The following is a 21964-nucleotide window of genomic DNA, read 5'->3' as shown; positions in this document are numbered from 1 at the left end:
TAGGAGTGTGTGTTGGATAGTAGAAACAGGACAAAGGGTTAGTGAGTATTGGTGTATCGATGAGAGTTCTTTAGCATGATAAAGAAATTCGTTTGCGTACCACACATAGAAATAAATGTGAGTTTGAAGAGAGTTATTACTAGCTTGTTGTACTCACATTCAGCCTGGGACCAAAGCCCCAGATGTAGTCTACTGCCAGCTGGAGCCAGTGAGAAAAAGGGTAGGAGTTTCAGATTTCACTTTTTATGCACTCGGTCACGTGATTGAGAGCTGGCTTGTGATTGAACAAGCGAGGGAGAAAAGGGATTTCACATCTAGACTCGCGAGAATTAACTCCTGACTATGACTGTAGCGATTTTCGGCTGCTACATATTGTTCAACATGTTTTATTAACTATTTGCTTATATACAGTGATGATCATATTTATTGGCACGGTAAAATAAAAGTTAAATTTTGTCTAATAAATTCTAAAAAAGGGATTAAATTAAAGAAAATAACAAAGTATATTATGTATTTTTAACTGGCCTTTCCGATGCAGCAATCGGATTTTAGAAAAAATAAATAACAAAGGAACAACAAACATAATTGCAAAAAACCCTTGTTCAAAATTATTGGCACGATTTATTTAATAATCAATTGTATAGCCTTTGGCCTTGATTACCTTCCTCAGTCGCTTTTCATAGTTTACAACCAAGTTGTTGCACTCTTCAGTAGTAATTTTAGCCCACTCTTCCTGACAATAATCCTCCAATTGAATAAGATTCTTAGGCTTCCTTTGCATTACCCTCAATTTTAATGTTCTCCATAAATTTTCAATTGGATTAAGGTCTGGGCTTTGTGATGGCCACTCCAAAACATTAATATGATTGTCCTCAAGCCATTTCTTAGTCAGTTTAGCCGAATGCTTTGGGTCATTATCTTGCATGAACCACCAACGACGACCAAGTGAGAGCTCTTTAGCAGAGTCTTTCAGGTTTTCATCCAATATTTTAACATAATCTTCCTTTTTTATGCTACCTGTGACCTTAACAAGTCGCCCTGGTCCAGAGGCAGCAAAGGATCCCCAAAACATCAAACTGCCTCCACCGTGCTTCACTGTGGGTATGGTGTTCTTAGGCAGGAAAGCTTCGCCAGATTTTCTGTAAATATAAGACACTTTATTATGGCCAAATAACTCTATTTTGGTTTCGTCAGTCCATAGAACACGTTTCCAGAATGCAACATCTTTATCAATATGACGTTTTGCAAAGGCTAGCCTTGCTTTCAGGTGCATAGGCTTCAATAAGGGAGTCTTTCTCGGACGACATGCTTTTAAACCAGCTCTCTTCAAAACTCTACCAACTGTATGTCGAGATACATTCACTCCAGAGGTGCTCTGTTCATCAACAATCACCCCAACAGAGATCCTTGGGTTTTGTTTTACTTGTCGAACAATTTTCCGTTCATCTCTTGGGGAAAGAATCCTTTTTCTCCCTCTACCCTCTAAACTCATAACGTGGCCTTGCGATTTGAACTTGTTTATTATGGCTCTAACAGTGGATTTGGGAAGGTTTAGCTTCTTTGAAATCTTATCATAGCCCTCCCCATTGGTATGGCATGCTACAACAAGCTTCCTGACGTCTTCGCTGTGTTCCTTAGTTTTAACCATGGCGATTGAAAATTATAATTTAGTCACTTATAATAGTTTAAATAAATCGCTATCTAAAAATTATCTGAAAAAAATTATTCACTGAATTAGCGTTAAACAAGCATAATATGGCTATAAAAAAGTTCAGAAAGCACGTAAACCGGAAATTGATTGATATTATACTGATACTAAAAGAAAAACAAAGCCGTGCCAATAATTTTGAACAAGGGTTTTTTGCAATTATGTTTGTTGTTCCTTTGTTATTTATTTTTTCTAAAATCCGATTGCTGCATCGGAAAGGCCAGTTAAAAATACATAATATACTTTGTTATTTTCTTTAATTTAATCCCTTTTTTAGAATTTATTAGACAAAATTTAACTTTTATTTTACCGTGCCAATAAATATGATCATCACTGTATATTCAAACATGTTTAGTCCAACAGGTTATGGAACCAGCACGCTTTGACTAAACCGTGATGAAAACAATTATGAGATGTTTGAAATTAATTTCATGGGACATCTACACAGGCTCAAACTAAAAGCCAAGTTTAAAAAGAAAGATAATGAAGTCGATGCACGGAGAAATGAGGATACATTTGCAGAACTAACCTAAGTTTTGGATAACAGAAACTTGGCATTAATCATGCGAGATGCAAAAGATGACGGGAGAAAAGCATTGAAAATTTAAAAGAGCATTACTTGTCACAAGGCAAGCCAAAAATTATTGTTTTGTACACAGAACTTTCAACTCTTCAAAAACACGAGGATGAAGATATTACTGGCTACATTATTCATGCAGAGAAGGCCATCGCCACTCTATGAAATTGTGGTTAGACAATTTTAGATCCATTAGCAATAGCTACGCTACTGAAAGGACTACCATCTACTTTGAACACCTTAAAGGTGATAGTCACCCAAAGAGAAACACTACAAACTCTGCTGGAATTCAAGGCATCGCTCCGTGCATATAAGAAAAATGGAAAACCCAGAAATGGAAAACTTATTGCACATGGGGACCTTTTGAACGGCGGGTGATGACTTCTTGCTGAGCTTTGAAGGCAACAATGTAGGAGTGACTTACATGGCGAGCTGGTAGCTGTTGTATGTACAGATGATAGGTCTTGCATTGTGGTGTGTAAAGGTAAAATAAGGTGAGAGAGAAATCTTGCTCTGACTGAGGCATATGTCATTTCTTTAGAAAAATGTTTTCTTTTTTACATGAAAAGGCCAACAAAATTGTTTGTTTTTGTTGTGTCTGCACAAATAATTAACAAGAACACGGAAAGTAAACGTATAACAATAGTATATTAGGAAGAAAAGTTATATACATATTTACATGTTTTCAGATATACTTCAGTTGGAGATATTCCGGCAGGTGGCATGTTGCATGTCTTACTGGAGGCAACATAGGCGTTTTGCCTATTTGGTGGTCGTTGCAGAACTCCCCCGGTATTGGTGATTGATACCTTTATATATCTCACTCACCCACCTATGTTAATTAGTGGGCGTCTCCACAACACTCCCCTCCCAAGATTTGAAGTCGTGTAGATTTCAATATCTTTTTCTCTTGGGGTTCATTATAATTGGTTCTGTAAACTTTCTTTTCCTCCCTGATCTTCTCGGTTTGGGCATGGTTTGTGGTGGTTCAATATCAAACGCTTCGTATAGTATATCAATTCGATCTTCCTTTTCATCAGGTTTGTCATGTTCGTTGTCTTTTATATGACGTTTTCTCAATTGATTTTGATGTCTTTTGTGTATCCCTTTTTTTTTTTTTTTTTTTTTTTTTTACACAGTGATCACCACTTATCAAGGCCCGGAAGCCACTCAGGGATAAGGGTTATTGTAAGTACATCACGTTAGTGAGGAGATTTGATGAAGTGTTTAATTTTGGACCTTTTATCATGTAGACAAAGTCGCCGATACGTTTATCTACCGTACCAAACTCACGATATGAAATATTATTTTTCATACATTTAAAATATACCCGATCACCAGGTTTAAACCTTTTATGTGATGTGTGCATAGTTTGATGGACGATTGCTTGCTTTGGTATTAATTTATCGAATGGTGATTTTATTTTTCCAGCAAACATTAATTCTACTGGCGATAATTTCGACGGTGTATTTGGGTTCTTAGTTATCCTGTATATTTGCAGGAATTGTTGTAATGCTTTATCTGTCGGGGTCCCTATTGATTTTCTAAGTGCATGCTTTATCATGTCTATGAACCTTTCCGCTAATCCATTTGATCTAGCGGTGAAACGGTGGTGTAGTTATATGTTTTACCTGAAAAGTGCCACAAAAGTCCTTGAAATCACTTGATGTAAATTGTGTTCCGTTATCTGTGACTATAATGTCTGGCACACCAAAACGTGCAAATATTTCATGCAGAAAACTTATTGTGTTATTTGTCGTCGGGTTCTTGAAACACTTTACGTCAGGCCATCTGGAAAAGCTATCTACTACGATTAGGTAGTATTGTCCTTCGGTCGGTCCAGCAAACTCTATATGAATGCATGACTATGGATGGTCAGTTTTTTTCCAAGGTTTATGGACTATCAGTGGTGCCTTTATGGCTAACGCACAACCTTTACACTTGTTTACTGTTAGTGCAATATCCACATCCATGTTATTCCAGTAAACGTAACTCTGCATAAATGCCTTCATCCTATTTATACCCGGGTGTCCTGTATGAATATCACGTAAGATCTTTTTCTGCAAGGTTTCCGGGATAACAACTCTTTCACTATATAACAAAACATCATTGCATACGGAAAATATGCTTTGCGTTTTTTCATCATTTTCCCTTATTTTTTTCTTTATGTCTGTGATAACATCGTCATTTTCAGCCTCCTTTTTTTAATATCGGTTAACGTGACTGGTAATTCTTTTATTATATTCGCCACCATGTTTTTTCCTCATAATTCAAACGTATAGCTGCAATTACTGACTCTTCAAGGGTTACCTCCATTTTCAGTATAAGCCTTGACAGGCTATCCGCATGACCTATTTTTTCCGAACCCATATGTTTTATTTGAAAGACATAATTTAGCAAGATCGTACCCCAAGGGAGTAGGCGATTTGCCGTATATACTGACAAGCTCTTTTTTGAGCTGAATATTGTCACTAGGGGCTTGTGATCTGTTTCCAGTATAAAGTGTTTCCCGTACGGGTAACGGTGGAATTTCGTCACCGTGAAAATAATGCTTAACCCCTCTTTTTCTATTTGAGAGTAAGCCTTTTCTGCCGGAAGTAGTGTCCTTGAGGCGTGAGCTATAGGTTTCTTCGATCCATCTGGCAGGATATGCTGTATACATGCTCCTATACCATATGAGCTCACGTCGCTCGCAACAATTATTTCTAATTTTGGGTCGTAATAGCTTAAAAATAGATCAGACGTCAGCGTCTTTAATTTTCTCAAATGCGTCTTGACATTCATTTGTCCATATCCATGGTGTTTCTTTCTTTAATAACTTGTTAAGCAGAGCTCTTAGGTCGTGCATTCCTTTGATAAATACTTGGTAGTAGTTTGTGAGACCTAAGAAACTCTGTAGAGTCGTCATGTTATGTGCTGCCAGCATGTTTTTAATTGCTGTCGATCTTTCCGGGTCTGGGCATCGACTGTCTTTATTTATTATTTGTCCTAAATATTTGATTTCGTCTAAACAAAATTTGCATTTGTTTTCTTTCACCTTGAATCCGTATTCATTTATTCTTGTGAATACTTCTTTTAGATGCTCTTGGTGTTCACTTATGGACGCGCTCCCGATGATTATGTTATCCAGATATGCACAAGCACAATCTATTCCATTCAGCATTGTATCCATTGCTTGTTGGAAAATCGCCGGCATGACTTTGATCCTGAAGGGTAGACGGTTGTATTTGAAAAACCCTTTGTGCATGTTAATGCATAATATCTTTGAGCATGCTTCTTCCATCGGAATTTATAAATAGGCATCGGACAAATCTATTTTTGAAAAGATTTTGCCACCATTTAATCTGGCAAATATCTCCTCAGGGTTTGGGAAAGGATAGTGGCGGTCTTTTAATTCATCGCTTAGACCCATAGAAAAGTCTGCACAGACTCGAATTTGTTCTGACTTTTTTTTTACGTACACCATAGGGACTGCCCAGATGCTAGTTTCGATTTTCGATGAGATGCCTGTTTTTTCAAGTCTATCTAGCTCGCTATTTATTTTGTCTAAACTGGCGAACGATACATTCCATTTTTTTTCTTAAACAACTTTTTTAGCTCGAACGAAGCCTTAAATTTATTGCATCTTCCCAGTCCAGTAGTAAATATTTCTGGGAATTTCTTTTTTAGATCGTTTTTAATATTTTCTGACGTTGGGGTGCAACTGGTTATTTTTCTACAAAAAGCGTTCATTGGTTTATCCCAAAGACTGAATTTTTCAATCCAGTCAATTCCCAATAAGTTCTGGCTTTCTTTAATTACAAAGATTTTCAATTTCTTTATCGTGCCATTTAAATTAATGGGCAGGATGACCTCTCCTTCGAATTTTATTTTGTCTCCTGTCACTGTTTGTGCACCTTTACTTGACTTTTGAAGAGTCGGTTTACCCAGCTTTTTCCAAGTGTTGACGTTTATTAACGACAAATCTGATCCAGAGTCCAGCTGAAATTTTACTTGTTTGTCGAAAATATTTACTGATACATATTTTCGTAAATTATTTTTCCCTTTTGCGTTTGTTCTCATTTGGTGTACTCTATATTTTGTTCTGCAGTAAACACTCTTATGTCCAACTTTATCGCAATTGTAGGACCTAATATTTTTGTAAGGACAATCCTTTTCCAAATGTTTTTCATCACATCTTCTGTAATTATTACCTGATACCGTCTTTTTATAATTCCTTTGATTATTATCGTAATTTCGTTTTCTGTAATTATTATATTGACTATTATCATAATTTCGTTTTCTGTAGTTATTATATTGACTATTATCGTAATTTCATTTTCTGTAGTTATTATAATTTGAGTATTTATAATTTGAGTATTTTTTTAATTTTGACTAGTCTCCAAATTTCTTTCTCCTGAGTTTCTGAAAGGTTTTTTAATCTTCCTAATGTACGCCAATCCTGCTTCTTCTATATCCCAGGAATCTTTTTTTAGTGATACTGCCCTTTGGCAATCTTCTGCTAATTTCTGCAATGTCAGGCCTTGTTGTGTCTCTAATTTTGAGAGAACGCGTCTTCGGATCTCTGAATTTATTGCAGGTACTAGACCCCGTGCAAAGATTAAGCATTTGAAATTGTCCACCGTGAGTTCCGATAATTTGAAGTTGTCGCAGTTTTTGTTTACTACTAACGCGTATGTCAGGTAGTCCTGCTGATCAGTTTTTTTAAGATTCATACATAACCATCTCTTGTGGAAAAGAGACATGTTTGGTCCGAATAACTCGTTAAGAAGCTTTATGGTCTCAGTAAAATCTAACTGATTCGTTTTCCTTGGCAATATGAAATCAACAAATTTGCAATGTTCATTAGTACCAAGCTTTCGAAGTAATAAACTTACTTTCTTTCCATTTGGCCAGTTTTCGCAGTCTGTTTCGAAAATATCTTCATACCTCTTGAAGTATGCATCAAAAGTTTTATCCTCTTCCGGTAGGTATCTGAACACATCTATGCTGTTAACAATTGTTGTGTTGGAGAAGGTTGTATTACTTTCTTGTATGGAGTTAGCTGTTAATCTTTCTAACAGTTCTTTCTGTTCAAGTTGCATCTGTGCGAACCTTTCTTCCTGCCTTTCTAGGCATTTTATGAGTCGTTCATTTTGTCTTTTGTCTCTTTCTGCATATAGCGCTTGCTGTTCTTTTTGTAAGATCTGCTGATTCTACATGAACTGTGTCATTATTTTAGCAAATTCTTCCATCTTGTTTTTTTTCCAAAGATTAGAAAACTCAGTCTATTTTACTAATTCACTTTTTACAATAACTACGAACAACCGTTTTTAGGTTCGCTTTTTTTTTGTGTGTCAACCGAATTCTATCGATATATTATTTTTTGCGTTGAACCTTCCTTTTTTCCCTTTTTCTATTGAGGGATAAAAAAAAAAATGTATTTTATTTTTTTCTCTTAATCCATTAAGTTTGGATTACATACAAGAATTCTTTTTTAAAAAAAATCCTTTCTTGGTACAACTGAAAAAAAATATCATTTTTCTCCTCCAAGACAATTTGCATAAACTAGTTCACAGTGTACTAGCGAAAACACCTTGGTTTTTCTTTGACTTTCGTAATCACTTTGAAATGGTTATTGGTATTTTGCTTTCAAGTATCCAGTGTTCGAATATCTTGTTCAACAATTTTGTAGTTACTTTCGTTTGTTTTTTCTTTTGTTTTTTTTCGACAGTGATAACTTTCCGTGTAAATTATTTTTCGAATACTGTTGCTATGTCTAACAGTGAATTCCTGAGTAAATCTTTTTCAAAATCCTCAATGTTACTGTTGTGTTCAACAGTAGATTCTTTTTTCTTCAGGTACGTTTTTTTTTTCAATCTTTCTCGAGTAAGTATTTTTCATACACCACTGTTGAGTTTAGTAATTGATTTTCCCGCATAAGTCTTTTTTCGAATTCTCGAGGCCACTGTTGTGTTTAATAGTGGATTTTATCCTGCGTAAGATTTTTTTCGAATTCTCAACGCCACTGTTGTATTTAATTAGGCACCGCCAAAAATGGCCGCAAAATCAAGTTGTTGTTGTTTTTTAAAACTAAATTACATTTATTAAAATCCATTATTTCTGAGTAACTTTTTTTTTTCCAGAAAGATAAAACCCTGAATTTTATCATATAGAAAACAGAATAATGTAAAACTTTTTCTACTATTTTTAATTCAATTTTAAATGTTAAATTTTCCCAAAAAGTTAACAATTGTTATTTTTTGTCTTGCACAAAAAACATACTTAAATATTAAAAAAAAAAGGGTTTTTGAAATAATTTATTTATTCATTTATTGTCTAACTAAGATTTAGGATGATTTTCTAAGAGAATATGCAAAAATATTATAATATAAGTACCTGAATTTCAAATAATTCCACTTATTCATATATGTAACCAGATATTTCGCGTCGCCGAAGAGTTCAGATCGTTTCTGTTTACGTTTTCTTTCGATGAGACGAAAACTATGGAAGACTAAACAGGCCAAAAAAACTTATTTTTCAGTGGCGAAAATTTCAATGTATTATTAAGCTGAGGCTGGCCAGTACCAGATGGGTGACCATTTGTATGAGTTTGGTTTTTAATGTGTATGTGTGTGGGGGCCAGGCTCCCCAAAAGGGGGGAGGGGGCAATTTAAAGCAGAATAAAAAAAAATTATTTCAGCGCGTTTGGTCCACCGTAGTCGAAAGGCGGCAAACGTTTTCAAACGAGATCGAAAAAAATGATGCTATTTTTAACACAAAGGGCACAATATTTATCGAATTTTTTTTTTTTTGTATCGATTATTCAAAGCATGCTCTGTTTAATAATGGTCATGCATTATTCGGCTCGCTAAAAAAAAATTGTTAATTTATTTATCAAAAATTTTAAAATGGCTTTTTTCGTATAAATATAAAAAATTTTTTTTTTTTGTTTTGCTTAACTTAAATTAATTATTTTATTTAACATATTCACCGAATTTCACACTTCAAAACTCAAAAGCGGGATAATTAAACACAATCGAAGTTCTGATATTCAGACGTCAAAATAAGGTATGCAAACAATTTTTTTTTTTTTTTTTTTTAATCTATAATTCTGTCCCTTACAACAACACAATATGTTTTGTTCAGTTTCAGATGATTATTTTAAGCATATTTGTTCCCACTTCAAAACAAGGGGGGTTTTTGTAAGCAAAAAAATATATATATATAAATATCGTTTATGAAAAATAAGTACACTGTTATAAAGTTCATTCTTCTCCTAATAATCGCTGAAAATTTCGTATTGATCGGATAATTACCTGATTTTTGGTAGATTTTTAAAAAGACGGTCCGTCAAAAAGTACTGACCTGCCCCCCCAGTTTTGGCGGTGCCTATATTTAATAGTAGATTTTATCCCACATAAGTCTTAAAACTGTTTTTTGAGAATTTTGAGCCCAACCCTTTATTGTTACGGGGGTACCATGTTCTTGTTCCATTCAGGTCGTCCCTGCTTCTTAATGTTGTTGCTGCTGCGTCTATCGCTGTCGCTGCCATTGTGTTGTCACTTCCACTGCTTTCGCTCAGGATTGAACTCAGCACCTTGGAGACTTGCAATGTCTGTTCCAACGTCTTAGTCGCCTCGGCCATGTGTCAATCCTGAGCAAAAGCAGTGGCAGTGACAACACAATGGCAGTGACAGCGATAGATAGACGCAGCAACAACAGCATTAAACGGTAGCAGCAGGGACGGCCTGAATGGAACGAGAACATGGTTGGTACCCCCCGTAACAATAAAGGGTTGGGTTTCGAAATTCCCAAAAAACAGTTCCCGAGTTCGAGATACATCTGAAGAAGGCCGAAGGATGATACGGCCGAAACGTAGTGAAAAAAACACCAAAGATGAATAAGTGAGTCCAAAAAACGAAATCCAGAATGAAACCCTAACTTTTTGTCAGTGTAGTTCGTTAAAACGAAACATTTGTTTTACAAGTCTGATATTATTTTTCATCCTTTTTTTTTTTTTTTTTGTAAATGTTTATTTATTCATTATTAATATGTTAAATACTTATATTTATTGTATAAAAAAGTATTAGCCAACCAACCAGAACTACATAAATCTTTTAAATTAATTTTTTTTTCTTTTAAACCAATAGCAAAAAGTTGTTACCTTGTATTAATCATTTTAGTGCCGTCGCTGAACGACTGGACGCGCTGCTGCGCATCCGTAGACACATAAATTTATATACACGCTAAATCATGACGTTTCCGATAGTGCGTAAAACTTTGGCGATTTTATTCCAAGAGCCCAAACAGTTCAGTTAAGATGATATTCACTTTTTATTTTTTCGAATTAAAGTGGGAAAATATTTTTTTATAAATAAAATAATAATTTTACTCGTAATATTTACAAAAAAGCGTCCGTTTCAAAATGAATGACCAATATTTTTCTCTCTTTTTTTAATTTTTTTTTTAATTTTCTGCGAACGTGCTTTCCAGTCGCCATCTTGAATGCCGAGTGCATTCATCAACCTTTTCACGTAATGATTGCCTACTCGTATAATCTTTTCTTTTTTTAAAGCAGATTACTCCCCAAAATGTAAGTATTCTTTCATTTGATTGTTTTTTTTTTTTGTTTTTTTTACCACGGGAGGGGGGGAGTCTGAACTATTATAGTTCCCTTTAAGTTAGATATGGATCCCCCCCCCCAAAGCCAACGTTTCAAGTTGGCATGTAAACACAGAACGCCCCATCGCCACCACCTGTAAACCTGCTTCTAAAAACACCAGAGTAAAAGCAAATTAAATAAACATATTTAAATCAAACATTTACCCTTTATAGAAATTTGGACACAAAATTATAAAATGCAACTGTAGAATTTCAATACTTACATCATCATCAATAACGAATTTAAACGAAGATTTCCGAGTGTTGTCGAAGAAGTTCAAGCAAAATTCAATTGGTTGATAAATTTTTACGGCGTGACCCGGCGTCGTTTAATCCCCTAAAAAAAAAAATAAATAAACATCTACGTTTTTTTTTTTTTTTTTTTTTTTTGCCTAATATGTTTAAACGTCCTTTATAAATAATATGGAAAGAAATTTTGGTATTATTTTACTCTAAGGCCCGTCTCACATTCCTATAGAAAAAAAAAATTTTTTTTTGTAGATTTCAGTGTGCTTTAAAAGAATATGAGGGTTTGTTTTACTGTACACATAGATTCGAAAAAGTTGTCACAAAACAAATATATAACAAATAAATGTTATCAAAGGCAAGATAAGTTATTTTTCTAACTAACTGGATATGTTTTTAGTGTTTAAATTTAATGTAACATGTTTATTTAGCTCGAAAAACATACAGTGTTTACCGATGTATTCGAAAATTTTAAATGCCAGCCGACTCTGTCTTTGAGGCTTTCGGTTACGCTACGCGTGAGCGCATAAACAAAGGTTGTGAAATATGCACTCGCTTACCAAACTGCCTTCTCACATAGCGTAGTTGGTAAAACTATACAAACACCGTGACAGCGAATTAACCCTACCCCTAACCCTAACCCTAACCCTAAACCTAACCCTAACCCTAACCCTAAACCTAACCCTAAACCCTAACCCTAACCCTAATCCTAACCCTAACCCTAACGCTGTCACGGTGTTTGTATAATAATACCGCGTAGTTATCTTTGGTGAACAATTTAAAATTAGATGAAAAACAAGTAATTTTCCAGATATTAAGCCATGTAATTCTGTGTTTTCAGTGGTAGCCATTTCTGGACGCAGAAGCATGCGACAAACAAAAAATGCGCGCGCTTGTGCATGCAGAAATGGCCACCACTGTATGGCTTAATATCTGGAAAACTACTTGTTTGCGGCAAAATATGCGTGCACTTGCATGTATAGAAATGGTCGCCACTGATAACATGATGAATTACATTGCCTAATATCTGGAAAACTACTTGATTGCAGCAAAAATATGCGCCTTATGCATACAGAAATGGTCACCACTGATAACATAAGGGATTACACGTATCTGTATACAGATTTCTTTTTATTTTTCTATTTCCTCCTGTCTTTATTGAAAGATGAAAGCAGAAAAAAAAACAAAAAAACCTTTTAGCCAATAAACAAAAACATGCCCTCTCACTAGATGGCCAGAAAGTTGGTGTTCATTTTAAGTTAAATTCACATGGAAAAATGATCACTCACTTTTAGAAAAGTAATTTCTTCATAGCATAAAAACTATTTCTCTGCAACGGAAACAGTTAGCACTCCAAGATCTACAAAGAAATATATTTTTCGATATGAACATGAAACGGGCTTTAAAATAAAATTTTACTGAAACTTTGTTAAAAATATGCACGTTTGCATGTACAATATTAGTTACGACATATAACATAAAGGATTACATTGCTTAATATCGATAAAACTACTTATTTGCGGAAAACCTTAAATGCGATATTCGTTTTCAGCATACCTGAAAACCTCTAGAAAACATATTTTTAAGGGAAGTTTTTATTGGTCTCCCAGGCCATTTTTTAAAAATTTATTCTATTTATTGTTTCCTTCCAGAAAAAAAACCATATTTTATATTGTATTTATTTATCATTTTCATTTATTTTTCGGTTATTTTTAATAATAATAATAATAATAATAAAAGATTAGCTCCGTGTTATCTTATAATTTCATTATGTCGCCCCCCCCCCATTTCTGCACACTGCATAAACAAATATGGCTGCCATGTTACATTGCGACATGAAACATGCAGAAAAGTATGTTTGCAATATCGTGAAAACTAGTTGTCAGCCACAATCTTTAATGCGATATTCGTTTTCAGCACACCTGAGAACCAAAATAAAATATGTGTTGGTCTACTAGGCCACATTTACTAAAGATTAATTTTAAAAAAGTTTAAATTAAATTTTTTGTTATTTTATGTTTCTAATGTAATCCTCCTGCCGCCCTGCGCCCTAAAAACATTTAATTTATTATATTTTGGGGTTCGTTTGGTTTATGAAATTGTTTGATGAAAATGAAAAATGGTCTCATAAAAAATTTAATTCTCCCTCCCACCAAAAAAAAAGTAATTAAATTTATTATTTTATGTTTCAAATGTAATCACTCTCTCCACAAAAAAATTTGAATTTGTCATGTTTTGCCGCCTTCCGCCCCCCCCCCCCTCCTCAATCACCAAACTTGAAAAAATGCTAGGGGTGATATATCTTGTTGAATGCTAGGTGGCCCAGAAGTGGATGTTCATTTTACATTAAATTTATTTCAGAAAAATTATCCCACTCTCTTAAATGGTAATTTTATTTTTCAGAATTTCTTCTTTCATATAATTTTTAAAGGCCGTTTTAACATATTAGGCAAAAAAAATAGGTTTTCATTTTTTTTTTTTTTTTTTAGGGGTTTAACAATGCTGGGTCATGTCATAAAAATGTTCTGTTTTTTTATTGTAATTTTGCAAAAATTATGGCCATTCAGAAAAATAGGTGATTCTAAGTTCAACCATAGCGGTGTCAAGTGAAAATCCAACCTCTGTGTGAAAATGTTTCAATTATTGAAAATTATCAAACCGACTTCCTGTTTTAGTAAAAAAAAACATAGAAAGAAAAAAGAAAATTGACATGAAAAAAAAATATGTGACACTTTTAAGTAAGCTTTTATTTGTTTTTTATATAATTTTTACAGATTTATTTTAAACTAGAAGGAAGAAAGTTCGGTTTGGTTATCAAACATTTTCATATTGAGGCTAGGTTTTCACCTATGGTTCTGAATTGCTAAAATGTTATTACAATAAAATTGTTTTATTTACTTTTTAAGTGACTTTTATTGATTTTTTTTCGTTTTATTAGGAAGGGGATGATTTGGGTCCTTATGGTCTAAAAATTAACTGTTTTGTTCTGTTCTATTTTTTTTTCTTTTCTGCTTTTTTCTCAAAACAAAAACAGATAGGATTTGTATCCCACACAGCATATTAAAAAAAAAAAAGGCTCCTCCTTGGACAGACTAAGGATACCCACGTAGGGTTGCCTGTGCGTGAAATTTTTTGTGGCAAAAGGTGCACAATCTCCAACCACACCTCTCCTGAGACGACATTGTTAAATACCTAGAGCAAGTGAAGCACAGGACGACTGGAAACAAATGCTGAGATAAATGGAGAATTAGGTGAATTTTTTACCTCATTCTACACTATCCTACATTTTCTGAAGATTCAGCCATTAACTTTGATATGTATATGTTTGGTTTGACTGTATGTTGAAAATCAGGATTAGTATAAAAAATATACCCATTATAGATGTGATATTATCATGAAAGTCATTTATGAAGATCAGGAATAATAAAGCTTAAAATATGGTTTTTCTATTGCACTCACATTAATGTGATGTTATTTATATATATCCTGATCGAGAACGACCTGGATTTGTCATCAAATATATTGAATACACACTCAAAGATGACTGAAAGGTTCTCCATAGTAGAATTGTATTGTCTAAATCCATATTGTTGTAATACCATCGTGACAAGTTGGTAGTTTATGCTGTGTCTGCTCTGATGTAAATATATTGGGATGGAATCTTGTCATCCTCAGCATTGTGCCACCAATTTATCACATTCTTATGTTAAGCAGTGGTTGACTATTGTTTTTGGGCTAATGTTTTCTTACATTCTCAAAAGTTTGTGATCTGTTGCATGGCTGAATAATTAATTAACAGTTGCATTAAGGGGAGGTTTGAATTCTTTGAATTATCATAACTTCAGGAAGAGGGGGGTGATGCAGCTGAATATTGAAGACTTGAAAAAATAGTGGGCAAAGCATTTATTATAAATCTAATATGCTTCCATTTTGAAAAACTCAAAATTCGAATTCCTTATGCTGCACAGAACACGTTTGTATGGCGGTTTTTCAACAACTGCTTCATTTCTCTCTTGTGACGACAAAAGAAAAGTTCAACAAAATGGACAAATGGAAGAAAGGTCAGTAAAAGGAAATAGGGGAAAAATAAGTCACTCATGGTATTTTATCCAACATCCCACATACAACATTTGCTACTACAATTAGAAACTGTTAGCTGTAGTTTATTTGATACTCGAATCTCAAGCACCTAATGACCTGGGCTATTTACTACATTTCCATTGTTATGGAAATAACTATGACATAGGTGAAGAAGAATTTGATTGACAAGGAACCATTTTAAATAGAGCCTACAGTAATTTTTCTATTACTTTTTCATGAGGGAAAATTAAGAACGAGATAGATTTTGAATGTGGAAACAGTTTAGCTCCCTAAAGGAAATTTGCATTCCTTGTGCCACATGTAAAGTCAGAAAGACATTTAGTATTTACAAGAATTTGTTTATCTTTATATTGAATAATGATTCAAATATTTTAGCAAAGAGCTGAAGTAATAATTTTGCTAGTTGGCTTTTCACCAGAAATCTTGAAAACTTGTACCACATAGTCAGCTTTTAGCATATCCAGACGATGGAAAAGTTAAACATTATATAGTGTGGTTTACATCCACTGAGAGAAATTAGGAAGGGAGTAGTTTGTGGAATCCAAAGTAAAGTGCAAGGCAAACTGTTAGTAAGATACATCTAAGCGGTTGGATAATCAGGGATTGTGTCTTTCAGCAGTCTGACATTATAGTGGTCCCCCAGCAGAATCTATTTTTTATAAGAAGGAAGGTTTTGGCATTTCGATTTGGTGCAGTGACCAAGAAACTCTCTTTCTTGGTGGGGTCATATCCACTGAGGACCCAGAGCGATTTGAGGAGTCTGCTGATATTATGTTTATCTCAGTTAAAGACAGACTTGTCTATCTCAGCCACATGCCCTGTGCTTCTGATCTGCCAGGGGTATCTAAGGAAATAATCTTGGCAGATGTCTTTTAAAAAGTTCTTCCAATCTGCTACAGTGTGTCCAGAATTAATCCCATATTCTTGCATGAGTTTTTTTTTTGTGTAGCCATCTCGTGGGTTCACAGGAAGATTTCTTTGATTATTGGTGAAATCTTTAGTCTTGCTTGTTGAAAGAAAGTTCTCATTTGTAAAGACATCCATTATTGGAGGTTTGAATTTTTGCACCTCCAGCCACATCCATCACTTACAGAGTCTCTCTTGGCTATAATACATGTCCTTCAATTTTCTTTAGGATCCTATTTATTAATTTTTTTTGACAGAAAACAACCACTTCTTTGGGCATCTCCAGTTGTGTTTCTACCATCAATAAATTCATAGTGTTATTGGTCATGCTTTCCAATTGACATAAACTTTTTTTTTACTTTGCCTTCCAATATTTATTCAAAAGTCATCTGCTCTTACCATGTATTATGATTGGTTAATTGCCATCTTATGCCAGATTACATGCTAACTCGGGTCGTTGATGCCATGTTCTAGGCCAAATTGAGTGGATGCTTAAACATGTCTAGTTCAAAATCTGCACAGGTATCTTATTTTTAAATAAAATGCATATGTCATCACAACACCAAGATAATTTTTAATTGGTTCTTGCTCAGTTTAAAAGCATGGAAATATATATCACATGATTCCTGTTGGACATGGTGTTGCATCCACAGAGAATGGCGCTGCAATATCTCCATCTCCTTTATCATTAAATTATACACACAAGTCCAGCACAAATTCTTGAATAAAGCTTCTTTTATAAGTACCTTAATTATTTCTAAGTAGACTGTGAATACACGGTCTGTTACAGTTCAGAATATTTGGCTCTCTTCATCAAGCATGACTGATGCACAAACTCATGTTTTTCAATCCCATCTATAATTGACTAGTATTAATAAGTGATTGGTATGGTATCAACTTCAAATATCTTATCTCATCAGGATACCAAGATAGCTTATAATATTTTCAAATGCAGATATCAAAACTTCTGAGTCAGCTGAATTATAAGTCAAAGCTCAAAGAATATATAAATGTATATACAAAGTAATTATTTTCACTTAAATTACAATATATTTAAAAATACATTCAAATTAAAATTTGTTGATTCAAATCTAACAGGTCAAATATACAATCGAGAGTGTAAATCTTGTTTCTCATTGATAAGATTCTAAGAAAACGAGATATCATTGTAGTGACTGAGTGGTCTTGCTTCAGTTTGAGTTATAAATCTGGTATCTCGCAGTATGGATGAATATGCAATGGAGTTTGTAGCATGAGGCTTGTGTACCTTTTAATGTCTCTCTCCAATGCCTTTAACCGGTATTTGTAGCTTAACCAATCAAAATATTGCAGGAGGAAAGACCCAGATATACTTATATTAATTACATCACCTCACACTGAGCTAAATTTTCCTGTGAAATTTTGGTTAGTAACTTCTATTTTGAGTGTGTCTTCATCAGTATAGGAAACCGTTTATCAAATACAGAGCATATTTTCCTTGCAAACATTAACTCTAGTAATTGTCTGTATTTTTGAGATGAGGTGTTTTCATTTATTTAGATTGTCGGACTGACTTCCTCATCTTGGTTGTTATAGTCACAATGTTTTGGCCGTTTTGCCCTCCGGCCTTCATCAGGTGTTTTGTATCGAACTGGGGAACCAACTAACAACCATTGTCCCAATTATTTGCTGGAAAGATTTGTGGATTTGTACTTTAATATTATTTGAAAAAAGAAATTCAGTTATTTTATAACTGATTCATGTATCAAGAAAATTTCAACTTCAGGAAAAACTAATTTTGGGACATTAATAAGATTATAAATAAAGATTTTAATTTTGGCTTTTTACCTACAATGATAAAGCATATCTCATTTATCCCTCTTAAAAATATCTACATCTGATGGATATTTAAAATATATTTTTCTATGCAATAAGCACATACTAAAATTTATATATTTATGGAATATATGTTTATTTTTATATTTGCAGAATCTCCAGCAATCAAAACCAAACAAACAAATGCATTATTGTATTTGAATGGATCTTAATTCGTTTGGCGATTTGTATATGAAAATGTGTTCAGAAAAATATTTTAAAAAATATATTGATGTAAATTGCATAAAGTTTGAAGTTTTTGAAGGAGAGAAATACTTTTTTGTGAAATGTATTAATCGTTTTCATCAACTCGCATGTTGTGATAATATATTGAGAAAATATCTTATTGTCAAGTGTACATGTATTTTGTTGCACTTAGTCTTATTCAGAAATAAATAACTGGATAATCTATTGCAAGCAATGTGCATTATATTTAGTCATTTATAGAACCAAAAATTTCAGACATAGAAATAGTTATAAAATTAAATATTCTGCTAATAGAAAAAAACTGAAATTACGCTTTAATAGGACTGCAAAAAAGTCACTTTTGATTAATAATCTACTATAATACTTTCAAATAAGTATGGAAAAATATGAAAAATCAATTTCTACTAAACAATCCTTAAATATTTCGACTTGTAAATCAAAATTAAAATCTGATACTAGAAAGAAACCACATTCTTGTGAAATATGCGGTTTTTCTTTTTCAATAAAATCTAATTTGCTGAAACATATGCGAACACATACTGGTGAAAAGCCATATTCATGTGATGTATGTGGAAACTCGTTTGCATTGAAACAGGCAATATTGCAACATAAACGAATACACACAGGAGAAAAACCATTTCCTTGTGAAATATGTAGTTCATCATTTTCAATACAATCCAATCTGTTGAAACATATGCGAATACATACCGGAGAGAAACCATATTCTTGTGAAATTTGTGATGTTTCATTCACGTTGAAAAATGCGATGTTACGACACATGCGAACACATACTGGTGAGAAACCATATTCTTGTCAAGTTTGTGATTCTTCATTCACACAGCAGCACCATTTGTTGCGGCACATGAGAACACATTCTAGAGAGAAACCATATTCTTGTGAAATCTGTGGCTCCTGTTTTTCACGCAGCGATCATATGTTGCGACACATGAAAACACATGCAGGAGAGAAACCATATTCTTGTGAAGTTTGCAGCCTGACTTTTGCACAGAAATCCGATATGGTTAAGCACAGGCAAACACATTTTGCAGAAAATCCATATCCTTGTGAAACATGTGGTCATTTGCTTTCCAGTAAATCTGATATGGTTAAACATATGCAAACCCATACTGAGAAAAAAACATATTCTTGTAAAGTATGTGGCAACTCTTTTACAACAGAAATAACGATGTTGCGACACAAGCGAATTCATACTAGAAGTAATACATATTCTTGTGGAGTTTGTGCTTCTTCATTTATGCAGAAAGGTCATTTGTTTTGGCATATGAGAACTCATACTGGAAAGAAACAATTGCATTTAAAGGGAGTGTTAGAATCTTAAGAAAGCTCTCTCAGTTGGAGCATATGAGATTCTAGATGAATGTTTGGAGTCCAGTTGGATGCCCTATCCCCGGCTTGAACAAAATATTAAGAAAATTAACAAAAAAGAAATCATGAAATCTGATAATGTTTTTCACACAAAGATCTTGCATATGTAATACATACAATAAAGAAACCATATTCCAGTGAAGTATATTGCTGTTCATCGTCAAGTAAATCTGATAAGGTGAAGCATAGTAAAACTCATACTGGGGAGTAACCATATCCTCATAAAATGTGCAATGCATCATTTTCAATGAAATCCAATATGATGAACCATGTGAATGCATACTGGAAAAACATTTTTGTAACATGTGTTTCTTCTTTACAAGTAAAAATCATATATTACGATTTATTTGAATGGAGAGAACCCATATTCTTGTTAAATATGAGTCTTTAATTAAATCTGATATGGTGTATACTGCAGCATAACTATATTTTTGTGAAATTTATGGGTCAACTTTTACAAATAAAAACGAACTGGTTCATATAGCAACAACAGACCACAATAACCTATCTCATCAAAGATTTAATGGATTCATTTTTGGACCTAAAAATTATACTGTTCAAATAATCAATAACATCATCTTGGTCAACATGAAAACATAGTTCTGTAGAACAACTTATCACCTCAAATTACTAACTGCCATTAATCATATGTGAGACAAATCACTGCCAGGTTTCTTGTATACAAACTTGAACACCGTACATCCACAAGTTAGACTTTAAGTTCAAACACTTACAACAGAACAAATTCACTATCATACAGCAAGAAAAGAGAAACATTATACCCAATTTTGACAAGATCATAACAAACCACACTTGTAAACCCAGGAGATAAAGACCTCATATTTCTACCTTGTGACAAGTGTAAAGAATTCTGTCTTACTTCATGTTTTCCAACGACACATCTTTGATGAATTCCTTCTCATGAGATGAAAAGGAACCTCTTAGACGATAATGTTTCACTACCAAAAACTCTTCACTGATCCATACATTCGTATCCTATCTTAAACAGGGATTCTGTAAACTTTATCTTAGGCTTCTGTATTATATGCCCTAACCAGCTCCTTTCTCTTCACATTGTATTTACATGCTAATAAAGATGGATAAATAAACTTGTTATAAATATTAGAAATTGACTTTGTCCTTTTTCTATAAACTGCAGTCCACAAAGCAGTCCTTCAACTGCATTTAACAATTTAATTATTCCTTATGTTTTCTTTTATATTTAAAGAAAAACACAGATTTTTGTAAAAAGCAAACATTACTTTATTGTCATAAAATAAAATTAGTTAAACTATATCTTTCATCTAATAATTGTTACAGTTCTGCCGGTTGCAGTATATTTTAATAAGATATTACTTTTTAAGTACAAAAATATAAAAATATTTCTATTTGATTGAATTTTGTTGAGATTCTAGGAAATTTTGTAGACTTAATCATGATCTATTTTCTTTTGTATCAAGATATAAATGAATATCATTGAAATAAAGTAAGTATGTAAACTCGTTTCCTTTATTAAAAGAAACATTCTCAACCACTATTAGTGTGGTTAGAAGCAAGAAAGAGAAGTCTTACCGTGGGTGCTCAGCGAGTGAGTTCAGGCGAAGAAAAGGAAGAACAAACATGGCGGCCAGCATTTTTATTTCGTCCGTTCTCGCATAATCTCGTGTGTGCGTGAAGATGGAAACTATAAAACGATGTTCATTTCTCGGTGCTGGGAGATTATTCCCGATCAGCCAGGAGAGAAGGCAACGAGAGTAGAGACAGGACTGTAGCGATAATCTTTCTTGAACATTCCGTTTGTGTATTTGAGGTGAACCCCCCCCCCCATTATACTTCAAGCTATTTCGGCGATGGCCAACGCAGGCTTAAGAAACATGATTAAGCCTTTTAATGGCGACGGTGATGTGGTGGCGTGGCTTAAAAAAGTGGACCTTGTAGCAAGGATTAAGAAGCTGGATGATGTGGCCGCAGTAATACCACTGTTTCTAGAAGGGGACGCACTGGCCCTCTATTTGGAGCTCAGTGAGCAGGAACAGGGTGACGCAGACGCCATCAAGGGTCGACTGATCGAAGCTTTTGCAGAGGGGCCTTTCGAGGCCTTTAATAAGTTGAAAGAGAAGAGGTGGACTGGTGAATCTGTTGATGTCTATGCGAATGAGATAAGGATATTGGTTGAGTTGTCGGGCATCAGGGGACATGCCACGAGTCACGTAGTCAAGATGACTTTTGTTACCGGGTTCCCGGAAGAGATATCGAAAAGGTTGCAGCAGGTACCGGGAGTGGAGACGCTGGATGTGAGTGAGCTGCTTAAAACTGCAAAAATCTTGGTGAGCACC

The 21964-nt window shown here is 34.0% G+C and overlaps 1 long non-coding RNA gene across 1 annotated transcript; it reads left to right on the top strand.

The window, feature by feature from the left end:
- Positions 1–9961: 9961 nt before the first annotated feature.
- Positions 9962–20757, top strand: LOC145243830 (uncharacterized). Its single transcript, XR_013862946.1, has 2 exons — positions 9962–10860; positions 18150–20757. It is a non-coding gene; the product is annotated as an uncharacterized LOC145243830 (long non-coding RNA).
- The last annotated feature ends 1207 nt before the right edge of the window (positions 20758–21964 follow it).

This window comes from Euprymna scolopes, chromosome 22 (genome assembly GCF_053919585.1).
Source record: "Euprymna scolopes isolate OS-2025 chromosome 22, ASM5391958v1, whole genome shotgun sequence".
Taxonomy (NCBI): Eukaryota; Metazoa; Mollusca; class Cephalopoda; order Sepiida; family Sepiolidae; genus Euprymna; species Euprymna scolopes.
Note: the sequence above shows the minus strand (reverse complement) of the source record. Positions and strands in the feature narration are given on the sequence as shown.